Below are 16,532 nucleotides of genomic sequence, written 5' to 3' on the forward strand. Positions count from 1 at the left end.
AATTGTCATATCACGAGAGTTGTTTTCTTTGAAGCTTTATTTGCCTCTATAACTAAATCCAAAGATAGTTTCATTTTTTCATCTACTGATCCTAACAATCGATTTTTTGATGATCCTTTATCTACTCCTCCTACTGATCATGCTCCTCATACTGAGCCTTCATCTTCTATTCCTATCCATGTTCCTCTTTCTAATTCTCACCCTGATCTTGTTCGAAAATCTTCGAGAAATTCTGTTCTGCCCTCATACTTAAATGACTATGTTTGCAACAACTCTAAATCTTCTCATCATTGTTTCCATACTATCACTAATTTTTTCTCTTCTCCTATCTCTTGTTATTCTTTTCATCTTCTTCTTTCCAACCAGTATGTTACCCGAGCAATCTATGATTTACATGAGCCTACTTCAAATAAGGAATCTGCTGGTATTCCTAAATGGCAAGATTCCATGCACGCTGAGTATAAGGCTCATGAAACCAATCAAACTTGGGTTGATACTGATCTTATACCAGAAAGAATGCCATTAAGTGCAAATGGGTGTTTATAGTTAAACACAACGCAAATGGGACTGTTGAACGTTGTAAGGCTAGATTGGTGGTGAGTGTGGATACTTAAAAAGAAGGGATTAATTACACTAAAACCTTTTCTCTTGTTATCAAGATGGCCACTATTAGAAACCTTGTAACTATAGCTACAAAGAGAATTTGGCCTATATTACAGTTGGATGTCGATAATGATTTTCTTCATGGGTATTTAGATGAATATATATATATGATGCCACCACCTGGCATGCAACATTCTGGTAATAAAGTGTTGAAACTTCATAAATCTTTATATGGTTTGAAACATGCTTATAGACAATGGTATGGTAAATAGTCATCTACTTTAAAGGCAAAAGGGTATCATGGTTCTCAGAATGATCATTCTTTATTTTGGAAGACGATAGGATCCTCAGTGGTCTATGTCACTGTATATGTCGATGACATATTTGTGACATTCGTGACAAAAACGAGGATACCTGATTTATTACGTAGTGATTAACCTATTAACCGTTTATTATTTAGCGATCAAATGATTAAACAAACGATACTGATTATGACCCGGATATATCGGGGGACATATACAAGTGATATACGTATCATAGCAACTAACATACTGATATCATAGCCCTAGTATGTGCAAAACCATTTTAATGAAAAGCTTTTCGTTTAACAATACGATGTGATCTTAAACTCAAACACAAGTACCAAAACAAGCATTGTATCATCCGTTAAGCCACAAAACTTATCAGAGATGTTATATGATTGGTTTTGTGTTACTTGATATGTGGATACAAGTTATAGCTAACCAAGAACCCAGAAACTTGAAAAGAGGGCTTAACTGATTAAAAATCGCAAAGGTAACACCCGAAAACACTCGTTTTGGGGCTGTTTAGATCCAAATCACCCTTGTAGTGACACCCGAAAACACTTATATTGCTCGCATAAGGTATCCTTGTTATACCGTGATCGATCCAAATCACCCTTGTAGTGCAAATGGTGAAATAATCCTCTGATCAATGTCATATCAAACTCATAAGGATGATCAATAGTATCATTAAGCCGGTTAACCCTACATATCACATCATAATCAATCATGATCTTCTTGTTCTGTACTTCAGCTACAATGTGCTTCTCAGCATCAACATATTTAGGACTATCACAAATGGACGGATAATGCTAAAATGCACTGGGACATCAGCAAAGAAAGCATAATGTATACGTGAGCGACGTAAGAAAGAAATTACCTCTTAAAGATATCTCGTCCCACAAAATCATCTTGCAAAAATGCACAAATGTTGTGCTTTTTATCATATGCTAATTCAGCAACAACAGATGCAGCTTGAGCATGTGGTGCCTGTGGTTCTTCTTGAACATGTGGAGCGTCTTGAATTATTGGGTTTTCCTGAGCAGGTGTATCGACAATCGGTTCATCTGCTATATCTGTGACAAAAAGCGAAGCATTAGTAAAACCGAAAACCATATCTTTAAAATTAAAACATATTACACCAATACTTAGTGAAGATATGCATTATGTTCAAATAATACATCTTATTCGTTGTCTTAACAAATGATCTTAACATATGTTTTATTTTGTTAACAAATGAATTGATTTGTTAAGTATAACGAATAAGCCCATTCGTTACATATAATAGACGAATGAATAATCATTCGTTATAAAATACAACGAATGCCTCTATTCGTTATCAAAGCCTACGAATGAGTTCCATCGGCCAATGTAGACACGAATGAGACTCCCATTCGTTATTCATAACGAATATGAATAGACGAAATATTGTAATTTAACTCCAAAAGTTAAAGTCAAAATTGAATTGAATCAGTTAGTCAAAATATGCAATTTCAAAATCTCGATTAGGTCTAAACTAACAAGAATCAGCCTACACTTGATATCATTTGATTCGGAAACAAATCGTTAACTAATCCTAATCAACAAACAGATCAAGCTTTGATGATTAAAAGGTGTCACACCCTCAAAATCCACTAACGGAGTTTTACCGTCAGAGGGTGTGAACTGGCAGGATCGGAATCATTAGTTATAATCAAACCAAAGAAAAACGTTTAAATGCAAAGAAATGCGGAAGCGTAAAACCTTAGTTCGAAAGTTGCGTCACGCAGGACGACTTAAAACCAAATATAACTGTTAAAAGCAAGTTTGCAGAACAAAAGTATTTTCGTTTAATGCATGCTCCTAAACCGCGCGCCCGCCTCGGCTACCTGAGAATAACATACTAAAAGTGTCAACACAAGGTTGGTGAGGTCACAAGTTATATAAGATAAATCGTTTAGCGTTTTGCGTAACCTCGTTACGGCGTTTCAGTGTTGCGTAACCACGTTACGGCGTTTAAGTGTTGCGTAACCACGTTACGGCGTTTAAGTGTTGCGTAACCACGTTACGGCGTTTAAGTGTTGCGTAACCACGTTACGACGTTTAAGTGTTTTGCATTACCAGATAGTGTTATGTCAAATTATATATCGATAGGTAGCTAATCTATACAACAAGTATCGCTAAGTGGTTCGAGACCGAAGCTGACTGTTTATCAAGTGCCCGTCACCAGGTCAACCCAGACCATGGTAAGTGTTAGCCAAAATTACACCCACTCAACCTCCAGTTGAGCTTAGCGTCGGGTGGGGTTTGTCAAACCCAGTAGTACTACTCAACAGTGACTCGCTATTCCAAATATTAACCGGTTCGATGTGTGGGACTTCAAATGTTACGTTTGCCGCTTAGCCTTTACAAGTGATATATAATTTATAACAAAATCTTAAATATGCGTTTATCTCAGAAAATGCGTTTATCGGAGTATGTTATCTCCCCCAAGTGAAAAACGTTTGAAAACAGATCAAAGAGCGGGGTAAGTGAAACTCACTGTTTGCGAAGAATATCCCGATCTAGATCACCAAGTGATGTGCGTCGTAGAAACTCTCTAGCGTTCTAAATAACAAAGAGATTTTCTAAGTATCGGTACGTTTAACGAGTCTCTAGACTCGGCACATAATACCTATGCACGTGACAGATTTCGTGTTTCGTTTGTGAATCGTGTGTGACTTAAACATGTACAATTGTGATACGATACATGAGTGAGCAATTACTTTCGTGTCACGTACTAATAACATACTTTACTAGGAATTATCCCCGTAAGGGCATTTTGGTCAACAAACAAAATTAACTAACCATTATTCCCCATAAGGGCAATTTGGTCAATTCATGGCAATCAATTAGCAACTATTCCCCGCAAGGGTATTTTGGTCAAAACATAACAAATATACAAAAACTATCATATTTCATGCATTTTTACACAACTCAGCAGTTAGTTTCATTATGACAGAATTTCTACTTGAAAGATTGTACTATTTCACCGATCATAACGTCTCAATTAATTCACCAAAAATCACCACAGAAGCATACATATCTTAGGTTTCCAGAACATATTTTATCTTATTTTTATTCCACATATTTTTCTTATAATGACCAAAACATTACAGCAAACTCATATCAGTCAGATTCATGCGCAACAGAATGTTATTTGCAATTCCCGTTAAACTAAAAATCCAATAAATGCAAGACCACTTGGGTTTGGTTCCTAACTCAATGAGTCAACTTCCAGAAGTGGAACCAACCCAATTGGTCTCGTGGTTCATGAGATATAACATTTACAACTTAACCTAACAGCTGGTCTAACAGCTCAGCTTTGCACCACGTTTTTGTAAAATAATAAAAGTACACTTCTACTTGTCCAAAAATTACAAACTTATACTTCATGGAAACTAGACTCAACCTAGTTTACTGCCGTACCCACAATCTCAACCAATTTTCACGTTTACACTTCGTTACAGTCATTTAAACATCGTATACACATTCTGCCCAGAATCTGTTCACATCAAAACTCAACAATTTAACTATCTATGGACCATAAATCAATCATATAACATGCTAGACACTACCACCACTATCCATGCATGTCAATTACACCATGCATACAAGATTAGGGTTTGTATTTCAACTCAAATCAAAGACAACAATCAATCATGCATCAACATCAATACTAGTTATCAATCATCATGAATTCAACAACCATCATGTTAACTCATACATATACAAGCAAATCGGCTGCCTAGGGTTTTTGATTAACCCATTAAACATCAAAATTAAACAACAAGGAGGTAAGGGATGATCAATTTTACCTTCCTAGCACCTAGTTCTTGGATTAATCACTTGATTTGAGGGTTGTGTGAGGGTGTTTGTGGACGGCAGCCGTGAGGGAGCAAGGAGGGCCGATCGGAGCTTTTAGGTTTAGAAAATAGATTAGGGTTTGTGATAATGATATATTTATAGATATACAAGTTACACTCTAGTCCCTAAACTTCCAAATGTTACATCTCTAGCCTAATTAGTTGGTTCTTGTTTCTTGTTTAACATTCCACATAACAATCAAGTAACACACATATATCTAACACATAATTATCACATAATTATTGTTTTGACGTTTGTCGTTTATTTATCAATCGTTCGCGTCAACTCGTTTGCGTTTCGGTGCAAATCCCGAAAGACTACACATGTAGTAAGTGTTAAGCGTCATTTAAACCCTAGTTTAAATGTAATGAAGTGTGCGTTATAGATTCAACGATCTTAAAGTTTGAATTGACGGAGTTGAGTTAATGGGGTTAACCTGAAATTGACGATTGTCACATCATTCCCATGTTAAAGAATTTTCGTCCCGAAAATTTGAGTCAAGTCGTGATGAGTGTCTGAAAAAAGTAAGAAAAATTTTCAGTTTGTCATATCATCCCCTAGTAGAAAGAAATTTCGTCCCGAAATTTAGTTCATACCTCCGGTGATGTTTGACGGTTTGCCGGGTTTCGCGGTTTTCGGTGTTTGGTTAGCCCTTCAAAAAGGTGAGGATACTTTTTCATCATGTGATCCTCGCGTTCCCACGTGAACTCCGGTCCACGTCTCGAGTTCCAACGAACCTTAACGATTGGAATTTTGCTGTGTTTGAGCGTTTTGGTTTCCCAATCCAAAACTTCGACTGGTTCCTCGATGAAACGTAACTGTTCATCAACTTGTAGTTCCTCCAAAGGGACTACTTGGTTTTCATCAGATAGGCATTTCTTCAAATTTGATACGTGGAATACATCGTGTACGCCACTGAGTTCTGTTGGTAGGTCCAGTCGGTACGCCACCGGACCAATGCGCTCAGTTATCCGGTACGGACCAACATATCGTGGGTTGAGTTTGTTTCGCTTCCCAAAGCGAACCACACCTTTCCAAGGTGAGACTTTGAGTAACACCCGATCGTTCACTTGAAATTCGAGAGGTTTTCGGCGCTTGTCGGCGTAACTCTTTTGGCGATCTCGTGCTGCTGCCATGCGATTTCGGATTTGAACAATCTTTTCCGAGGTTTCGAGTACCAGTTCCGGACCAGTGATTTGGCTGTCACCCACCTCTGCCCAGCAGAGTGGTGATCGACACTTCCGTCCGTACAGCGCTTCAAACGGCGCTGCCTTAATACTTGCGTGGTAGCTGTTATTATACCAAAACTCTACCAAGGGTAAGTGGGGTTCCCAACTTTTTCCGAAATCTAAAACGCATGCACGCAACATATCCTCCAGGGTCTGAATAGTCCGTTCACTTTGCCCATCCGTCTGAGGATGGTATGCTGTACTCATATCGAGACGGGTGCCCAGTGCGCTTTGCAGCGACTTCCAAAAGTGCGAGGTGAAACGAGAATCTCGATCGGAAATGATCGAGACAGGCACTCCGTGTCTAGACACCACTTCTTTCATGTATACGCGAGTCAGTCTTTCCATTTTGTCCGTTTCCTTAATTGCTAGGAAGTGTGCCGATTTAGTCAACCGGTCAACGATCACCCAGATGGTATCGCATCCCGTCGGTGTCTTAGGCAAACCCGTAATAAAATCCATTGAGATGTGTTCCCATTTCCACATTGGGAGCTCCGGTTGTTGCAGTAGACCAGATGGTTTCTGGTATTCTATCTTGACTCTGGCACAAGTCAAACATTTGCTCACGTAGGTGGCAATGTCGGCTTTCATGTTCGGCCACCAGTAAAGTGTCTTTAAATTATGATACATTTTATCTGAGCCAGGGTGGATAGAATATCGGGACTTGTGAGCTTCGTCCATCACTAGAGTTCTCAACTCTCCGTATCGTGGAACCCAAATCCGGTTCTCAAAATATCGGACCCCGTCCGATCTGGTTTCAAGTTGCTTGTTCATGCCCCGCATGAGTTCCGACGGAAGATTATCATCTTTCAAAGCTTCCAGTTGCGCATCGCGAATCTGATCGGGTAAGCTGGCATGAATCGTGAGTTGCAATGCTCTCACCCGTCTGGGTTTATCTGTTTCTTTTCTGCTGAGGGAGTCGGCCACCACATTGGCCTTGCCAGGGTGGTACTTGATGGCACAGTCATAATCTTTAAGCAGCTCGACCCAACGACGCTGTCGCATGTTCAGCTCCTTCTGATCGTAGATATGTTGGAGACTCTTGTGGTCGGTGTAAATGGTAAACTTGGTACCGTACAAGTAATGCCTCCATATCTTAAGAGCAAACACTACAGCTCCGAGTTCCAAATCGTGGGTCGTGTAGTTCTTCTCGTGAACCCGTAGTTGTCGAGAGGCGTAGGCTATAACTTTCTCGAGTTGCATCAGCACACAAACGAGACCTTGTATAGATGCGTCACAGTGTACCTCCAAATTTTCCGTTCCCTCGGGGAGGGCTAAAATAAGGGCGCTACAAAGCTTGGTTTTCAACAGTTGAAAAGCGGATTCTTGCGCGTCACCCCAGTTGTACTTAGTGCCCTTGTGGGTCAAAGCGGTGAGGGGTTGAGCAATTTTTGAAAATCCCTCGATGAAACGCCGGTAGTAGCCGGCCAGTCCTAGGAATTGTCGCACCTCAGTCGGAGTCTTAGGTGCTTCCCAGTTTTTGATGGCCTCTACCTTACCGGGATCGACATGTATACCATTCTCGTTGATCACATGTCCTAAAAAGTGAACCTCGCGAAGCCAAAATTCACATTTCGAGAGTTTAGCATACAGTTGTTCCTTCTTCAATAGTTCCAGAATTACCCTTAGGTGCTCTTCGTGGTCAGTCTCGTTCTTGGAGTAGACGAGAATATCATCGATGAAAACAATCACGAACTTGTCGAGGTACGCCTTGCATACTCGATTCATGAGATCCATAAATACGGCTGGCGCGTTGGTTAGGCCAAAAGGCATAACCGAAAACTCGTAGTGACCATACCGTGTTCTGAAAGCCGTCTTTGAGATATCTTCTTCGCGCACTCTCAGCTGGTGGTAACCGGATCGTAGATCAATCTTCGAGTAGTAACTCGATCCTTGAAGCTGGTCAAACAAATCATCAATTCGGGGTAAAGGATAACGGTTCTTGACCGTCACCTTGTTCAACTCCCGGTAGTCGATGCACATTCGGAAAGTCCCGTCTTTCTTTCGGACAAACAAGACAGGGGCTCCCCATGGCGATGAGCTAGGTCGGCTAAAACCCTTATCCAACAAATCTTGCAACTGAGTGGACAACTCCTGAAGTTCCGCCGGTGCGAGCCGATACGGGGCTCGTGCTATGGGTGCTGCACCGGGTGTCAACTCGATTTGGAATTCGACTTGACGAATAGGAGGGAGTCCGGGCAAATCCTCTGGGAAAACTTCCGGAAAGTCTCGCACAACCGGTATGTCTTCAATTCGTTTCTCCTCCGCGGGTTTCTCAACAATCTGCGCCAAAATTGCCGGATGACCCTTTCGTAGATACTTCTGTGCCTTCAAAAGGGTAATGACGCTGGTGGTCATGCCGCTTCTCTCGCCTCGGACCGAAATGATCTCGCCGGAAGGGGTGGTAATATGGACTATCTTATCATGGCATATAATCTCCGCTCGGTTCTCGGATAACCAGTCCATGCCGACAACGACATCGAAACTACTAAGCGTAAAAGGAATAAGGTCGATGTCAAAGACATGACCTGACAGTTTCAACTTACATCCCGCAAGTATATGAGTTGTTACTACAGTTTTACCGTTAGCTAATTCAACAGGAAACTTAGCGTCTAACGGGGTTGGAGTAAGGTCTAAAAGTTGGCTAAAAGCTTTCGACACAAAACTCCTATCAGCTCCAGTGTCAAACAAAACAGAAGCAAAACAATCGTTTACAGGGAACTTACCAGACACCACATGCGGATCATTGCGGGCTTGACCCGATCCAATCACAAACGCTCTTCCTTTGCCATTTCCTCCACCATTACTGCCACTTCCATTACCCCCGTTATTGTCATTCTGTTTCAGCTTGGGGCATTCCTTCCGGAAATGACCTTCCTGTCCACATTCAAAACATCCCTTAGTCGTCATCGGTGGCTTAGGAGCACCCTTCGCCGCAAGGTCAACTCTACATTCCTTCGCTTGGTGACCTATCTTTCCGCATCTTTGACACTTGACACGGTCACACTGGCCAACATGATGAAAGTTGCACCTGTTGCACTTTGGATATTTCCCAGCATATCCGCTCGAAACCTGCCCGCTACCGTTGTGGTTGGTGTTGTTGTTGTGATTCTGAGTATTAAAGCTCCGAGTAAATTCGGGCTTACGGTAGTGGTGTTGCGGTGGGAGGTTCGAGGATGAAGATCTGGTGTTGTTAAACTTTCTCTTCCCGCTGTTCGGGTTGCTGTTGCTGTTACTGTTGCTGACGTGGTCATTACTCGGGTTGTCACGGGCTTTAGTGGTCGAACCCCTAGGTGGTAACGCACCTTGGGTCACAGCCTGATCCGTCAGTTTGTGAGCTAAACGGATCGCTTGTTGGATCGTGGCTGGTCGGGAAGACGTCACCATGCCCTGAATTTGCGGTGCTAAACCATCAATGTACATTTCTATTCTCTTGCTCGGCGGATCCACCATCCGCGGACACATCACAGCCAACTCGTGCGAACGAGTGGTGTAGGCTTCGATTTCCGAACCCACCATCTTCAACGACCAAAACTCCGACTCTAACTTCGAAATTTCTTCCCTCGGACAGTACTCCTCTCGCATCATGCTCTTGAACTCCTCCCAGTTCATCGCGTTAGCCAGTTCCAACCCAAGGATCTGGACGTTTGAATTCCACCAAGTGAGGGCGGAATCCTCAAGTGTCCCAGCAGCGAATTTGACCCTACTGGCAGGGGGACAATTACACATCTCAAAAGCCGACTCGGCCTTCTCAGCCCAACGCAGGAAGCCTATAGCTCCCTCAGTGCCCTTAAACGTACTGGGCTTGCAGTCTAGGTAGTTCTTGAAGGTACACGTTCCACTCGGACCTCCAGTTTGATTCTGAACGTGTGCAGCTAAAGCGGCAGCAACATGGTCATTCAGCAGAGTTTGGAGTTCAGCTGCAGTCATACTGATGTTACCACGTCCTCGTCCAGCGTTTCTTCCGGCCATTTCCTAGAATCACAGTATAAAATGTTAAACATGAATTTTTTTTTTTTTTTTTATCATATACAACACACCATACATGTAATAAAAGATAGGTAAGAAAGAAAAATAAGAAACAACATCACATCACAACCACATATTAGTCTAAATAAAAATTCATGATTAAAACCATTGTATTCGCTACAAAGTATTTCCAATCAATCCTTAAAATCATAGAAAAATAATAGTTAGGATGGAGACAACCCCTCCATCTAAGTGTCATCATCACTAGATGTCGTCATCTGAGGACACCTCCGAGTGTGCCTCCTCCTCAGCCGGTTCTTCCTCCGGTTCTTCTTCGGGTTCCTCCTCGGGATCTTCCTCGGGATCCTCCTCAGGCTCCTCTTCGGGATCTTCTTCAGGTTCTACTTCAGGCTCTGCCTCGGGCTCGGCCTCAGGCTCTGCCTCAGGTTCTGCTGCGTTCTGAGCAAGTTGCATTTGTAGGACATCGCAACGCTCTAACGCTATCTCAGTTCGGGTCCTTGCTTCTTGGAGTTGCTCTTGCAAGTCTATCATCTCAGCTTGCATCTTCATCATAACCTTCGTTTGTTGCTCACTAGTCTCTTGCATATCTTTCATTGCCGCTGCCATGCGGGCAATCTCCTCCTAAGTCTCGGTTCCGTCTTTAAACAGTCTGGCAACATTTTCTCTCGTGTAGCGCATGTAACCCACATCACGCTCCAAACAAGAAACAACAGCTGCGAGAACTCGCTCCACAGGTTCGGTTATGGGTGGTAGAGTGTTGGGATAAGCAGGGTGGTTCGGGTGAGGCAACGGAGGAACTTGTTCGTGATAGACCATACGTCTGATCATGTTAGGGTACCAATCCCAGCTAACGTCGTTTTCGTAAAGGCCTCCGGATAGGCGGTACCTCTTCGGTGCGGGAGCTTCGAGTTCCGGGACTACGCGGGGTGGCGAGGCGGTTGGTAACTGAGGTTCCTTCCCGTGAGCATGCGTCATCGAATCGGATGATGATGAGGGTGGCGTCGACATTCCTACAGGTAAGCCGTGTATGCGCGCGTATGAGTGAAAGAGATAAAGAGATAAGATTACCAGACTACACAAACCTATGCAGTGCGTATCATTATAACTAATGGGTCGTCGCGGTTATAGTCTAGTATGCATGCAGCTTCTAGTTCGCTATAACCAATGGCTCTGATACCAATCTGTCACACCCTCAAAATCCACTAACGGAGTTTTACCGTCAGAGGGTGTGAACTGGCAGGATCGGAATCATTAGTTATAATCAAACCAAAGAAAAACGTTTAAATGCAAAGAAATGCGGAAGCGTAAAACCTTAGTTCGAAAGTTGCGTCACGCAGGACGACTTAAAACCAAATATAACTGTTAAAAGCAAGTTTGCAGAACAAAAGTATTTTCGTTTAATGCATGCTCCTAAACCGCGCGCCCGCCTCGGCTACCTGAGAATAACATACTAAAAGTGTCAACACAAGGTTGGTGAGTTCACAAGTTATATAAGATAAATCGTTTAGCGTTTTGCGTAACCTCGTTACGGCGTTTCAGTGTTGCGTAACCACGTTACGGCGTTTAAGTGTTGCGTAACCACGTTACGGCGTTTAAGTGTTGCGTAACCACGTTACGGCGTTTAAGTGTTGCGTAACCACGTTACGGCGTTTAAGTGTTTTGCATTACCAGATAGTGTTATGTCAAATTATATATCGATAGGTAGCTAATCTATACAACAAGTATCGCTAAGTGGTTCGAGACCGAAGCTGACTGTTTATCAAGTGCCCGTCACCAGGTCAACCCAGACCATGGTAAGTGTTAGCCAAAATTACACCCACTCAACCTCCAGTTGAGCTTAGCGTCGGGTGGGGTTTGTCAAACCCAGTAGTACTACTCAACAGTGACTCGCTATTCCAAATATTAACCGGTTCGATGTGTGGGACTTCAAATGTTACGTTTGCCGCTTAGCCTTTACAAGTGATATATAATTTATAACAAAATCTTAAATATGCGTTTATCTCAGAAAATGCGTTTATCGGAGTATGTTATCTCCCCCAAGTGAAAAACGTTTGAAAACAGATCAAAGAGCGGGGTAAGTGAAACTCACTGTTTGCGAAGAATATCCCGATCTAGATCACCAAGTGATGTGCGTCGTAGAAACTCTCTAGCGTTCTAAATAACAAAGAGATTTTCTAAGTATCGGTACGTTTAACGAGTCTCTAGACTCGGCACATAATACCTATGCACGTGACAGATTTCGTGTTTCGTTTGTGAATCGTGTGTGACTTAAACATGTACAATTGTGATACGATACATGAGTGAGCAATTACTTTCGTGTCACGTACTAATAACATACTTTACTAGGAATTATCCCCGTAAGGGCATTTTGGTCAACAAACAAAATTAACTAACCATTATTCCCCATAAGGGCAATTTGGTCAATTCATGGCAATCAATTAGCAACTATTCCCCGCAAGGGTATTTTGGTCAAAACATAACAAATATACAAAAACTATCATATTTCATGCATTTTTACACAACTCAGCAGTTAGTTTCATTATGACAGAATTTCTACTTGAAAGATTGTACTATTTCACCGATCATAACGTCTCAATTAATTCACCAAAAATCACCACAGAAGCATACATATCTTAGGTTTCCAGAACATATTTTATCTTATTTTTATTCCACATATTTTTCTTATAATGACCAAAACATTACAGCAAACTCATATCAGTCAGATTCATGCGCAACAGAATGTTATTTGCAATTCCCGTTAAACGAAAAATCCAATAAATGCAAGACCACTTGGGTTTGGTTCCTAACTCAATGAGTCAACTTCCAGAAGTGGAACCAACCCAATTGGCCTCGTGGTTCATGAGATATAACATTTACAACTTAACCTAACAGCAGGTCTAACAGCTCAGCTTTGCACCACGTTTTTGTAAAATAATAAAAGTACACTTCTACTTGTCCAAAAATTACAAACCTATACTTCATGGAAACTAGACTCAACCTAGTTTACTGCAGTACCCACAATCTCAACCAATTTTCACGTTTACACTTCGTTACAGTCATTTAAACATCGTATACACATTCTGCCCAGAATCTGTTCACATCAAAACTCAACAATTTAACTATCTATGGACCATAAATCAATCATATAACATGCTAGACACTACCACCACTATCCATGCATGTCAATTACACCATGCATACAAGATTAGGGTTTGTATTTCAACTCAAATCAAAGACAACAATCAATCATGCATCAACATCAATACTAGTTATCAATCATCATGAATTCAACAACCATCATGTTAACTCATACATATACAAGCAAATCGGCTGCCTAGGGTTTTTGATTAACCCATTAAACATCAAAATTAAACAACAAGGAGGTAAGGGATGATCAATTTTACCTTCCTAGCACCTAGTTCTTGGATTAATCACTTGATTTGAGGGTTGTGTGAGGGTGTTTGTGGACGGCAGCCGTGAGGGAGCAAGGAGGGCCGATCGGAGCTTTTAGGTTTAGAAAATAGATTAGGGTTTGTGATAATGATATATTTATAGATATACAAGTTACACTCTAGTCCCTAAACTTCCAAATGTTACATCTCTAGCCTAATTAGTTGGTTCTTGTTTCTTGTTTAACATTCCACATAACAATCAAGTAACACACATATATCTAACACATAATTATCACATAATTATTGTTTTGACGTTTGTCGTTTATTTATCAATCGTTCGCGTCAACTCGTTTGCGTTTCGGTGCAAATCCCGAAAGACTACACATGTAGTAAGTGTTAAGCGTCATTTAAACCCTAGTTTAAATGTAATGAAGTGTGCGTTATAGATTCAACGATCTTAAAGTTTGAATTGACGGAGTTGAGTTAACGGGGTTAACCTGAAATTGACGATTGTCACAAAAGGTTAATTTGATTAAACTTTGATAAGTTCAATTAAAGTGTAACAACTCGGTTTTACCAAGTTATGTTACCCGACCCCGCTTTTATATTCGGGTTATTTTATCAAATTGCTATGGTTTAATTGTTTATACTCACAGATAACAGTTTTGCCTATTTTTATTCACTTTTATCATTATATATTATTACCACTTTTGTTTGTGTCAAAACTGGTGATCTACTCACTCAACATGTGTTGTTGACAAACATATATTTTGTACGCATTTGCAGGTTATAGATTTTGATTTCTTATCGAACTGAAGCTCACATAGAGATGACTTTAGGATAAAACATATACCAGAAATAGTTGGTTTTGTATTTATAATTTTCTTTATTTTTGTTGCATATGAATGTTGTTTGATAATAAACAAATTAATTAGATATTGTCGCTTTGTAATTTCAAGATAGTAACCTTGTGAGCTGTGACAATCAGTTCACGCCCCGACATTTCCGCCGTAGGTTGGGGTGTGACATAAAGCCCTAATTAACCCTTTAAATTTTAATTAAAATTGACAAAAAGGATTTCATTGAGTTTGTCTCTACCTTAGGAACAAGAATTGATCAATCGAAACGAGTTTAGTAATGGTTGAGAATTCTGGAAATTTTGGCCAGAGTTTCTCTTTGTATTTCATGAATATAGATGAAGATGAATGAAGACCATTCTTCTTCATCTAAGTTTTATATCATACTGTTTGCACGCAAACCCAAGTGTATGAATAGGCCCATTCGTTAGTTTTAACGAATGACCATTCATTCGTGTATCCATTCATTAAGGAAATTCAACGAATCAATCATTAAATAATATGTTAACGAGTAGCTCTCTATTAGTTATTCATTCGTTATTTTAATCATAGCGAATGATGTCATTAGTTATCAGACCAGCGGAAGCGAATGAAGTAATAACAAATGTTACCATTCGTTATCAAAAGCGAAGCGAATGACCATAATTCGTTATCTTATTAAGTTAAGGAATGGGTTACATTCGTTAAAACTGTTGTAACGAATGGGATTAAATAAAAATGTAAAAATGAATTTCCATTATAACATTCCAAGGATTAAATATGTATCAAAAACCCGTGTTATGGTAAAAATAACCTTAAAACTTTTACCACAAGAGGTAAAAATCAATACCTTAACGTGTTTTACCTGAAAAAACATAACTTAAATGATCTAGTTCATTGATATTATAGGGGATTGAATCAATGTGTAATACGTTAGGTAAAGTGAATGTGTGTTGAGAGAGTAATCGAGCAGAGTAACGACTTGTAATTTGATAATTCGCACACTTGTTATAAATTAATATAAGGAACAAGCTATATATAGAAGACGATACCCATTCGTTATACATTCCATAACGAATGGGATCCATTATTCTTCATACCCTAACATAACTTATAGTATAACGAATGACTCATTCATTATACCTCATTCGTTAAACATCCTTAACGAATGGTACAAAATAATAACTTATAAACTCATTCGTTATACACTCCATAACGTATGGACAAAACATATAATGGATGGAAACATTCATTAAACATACTTAACAATGTCCATGTAACTTAAAGAATGGATATTACTATTACCAATATGCCCTTTACATTAATAAAGAAAAATTAAATACAAAGACCGAGGCGACAAAACAATGCACTAACAACTTTGTTTGGAGATAGATCTAGAACAATACCTAGAATGCTAAGTTAGGTGATTTATTTGCATACATTAAGTAGGTTATTATGTTATGATATGTTATTCATGTTCTTGAATTTGGGTTTAGGGCAATCTAGTATCCAGATGGTGAAAACAAATGCAATCGTAAATAAAAACTAAAAGTTTGAAAATTGGATCATGTTAATCATTGTTGTTGTTTTGATTTGTGGTTTGATATAAAAACCTTAAATGGTTCAATGGATTTATGTGATTTGATGATTATATATTAGTTTTGATGGTTAATGATGATTTATTGGAAAATTAGGATCATACGCATGCTAGGAACAAAGTACATGAGAAAATGGTTGAAATCTAATTCCTGACAGGTTCGTTTGTGTTGATTGTTTGTATTGTAAACTTATGTAAGATTGGTGTTTTTGGTTGGTTTTTGATTCTACGTTTTACTAATTTGAGTCTAGTTTCTTGAAAACTAAAAATCGTAATTTTTGGAAACGGATTTAGTCAATTTTTATGATCTTACATATTTATAGGTCAGGCCGGTTTTGAATGATTTTCTTATGGTCTTGAATGTTAGTTTCATATCCTGAGTTTGAAAAAGGCTGTTGGGTTGGTTCCACTTCTATAATATCATTTATTGAGTTAGGAGTCAAACCTCATTAGTCTTGCATTATTTGGGTTAATAAAAAAGTCTTACCTAATTTTTACTTTTTACCGCGCACTATAAGGGCTACATGTACCATACTGCTTTGTTTGAATTTTTAGGATTTTTGGGTACATTGGAAAAATGTAAAAAAATATATTTCTGGAAGCCTAAGACATGTGACATTTTGTAGTAAAACCTTCATAATTTAACTCAGTGATTAGATGGGTAGAAAAAATTAGTTTTCTTAGGTTAAATTCTGTCA

Source organism: Bidens hawaiensis, unplaced genomic scaffold (assembly GCF_021521415.1).
Source record: "Bidens hawaiensis isolate Kalapana, Puna unplaced genomic scaffold, B.hawaiensis_p1.1 tig00038547_1, whole genome shotgun sequence".
Lineage (NCBI taxonomy): Eukaryota > Viridiplantae > Streptophyta > Magnoliopsida > Asterales > Asteraceae > Bidens > Bidens hawaiensis.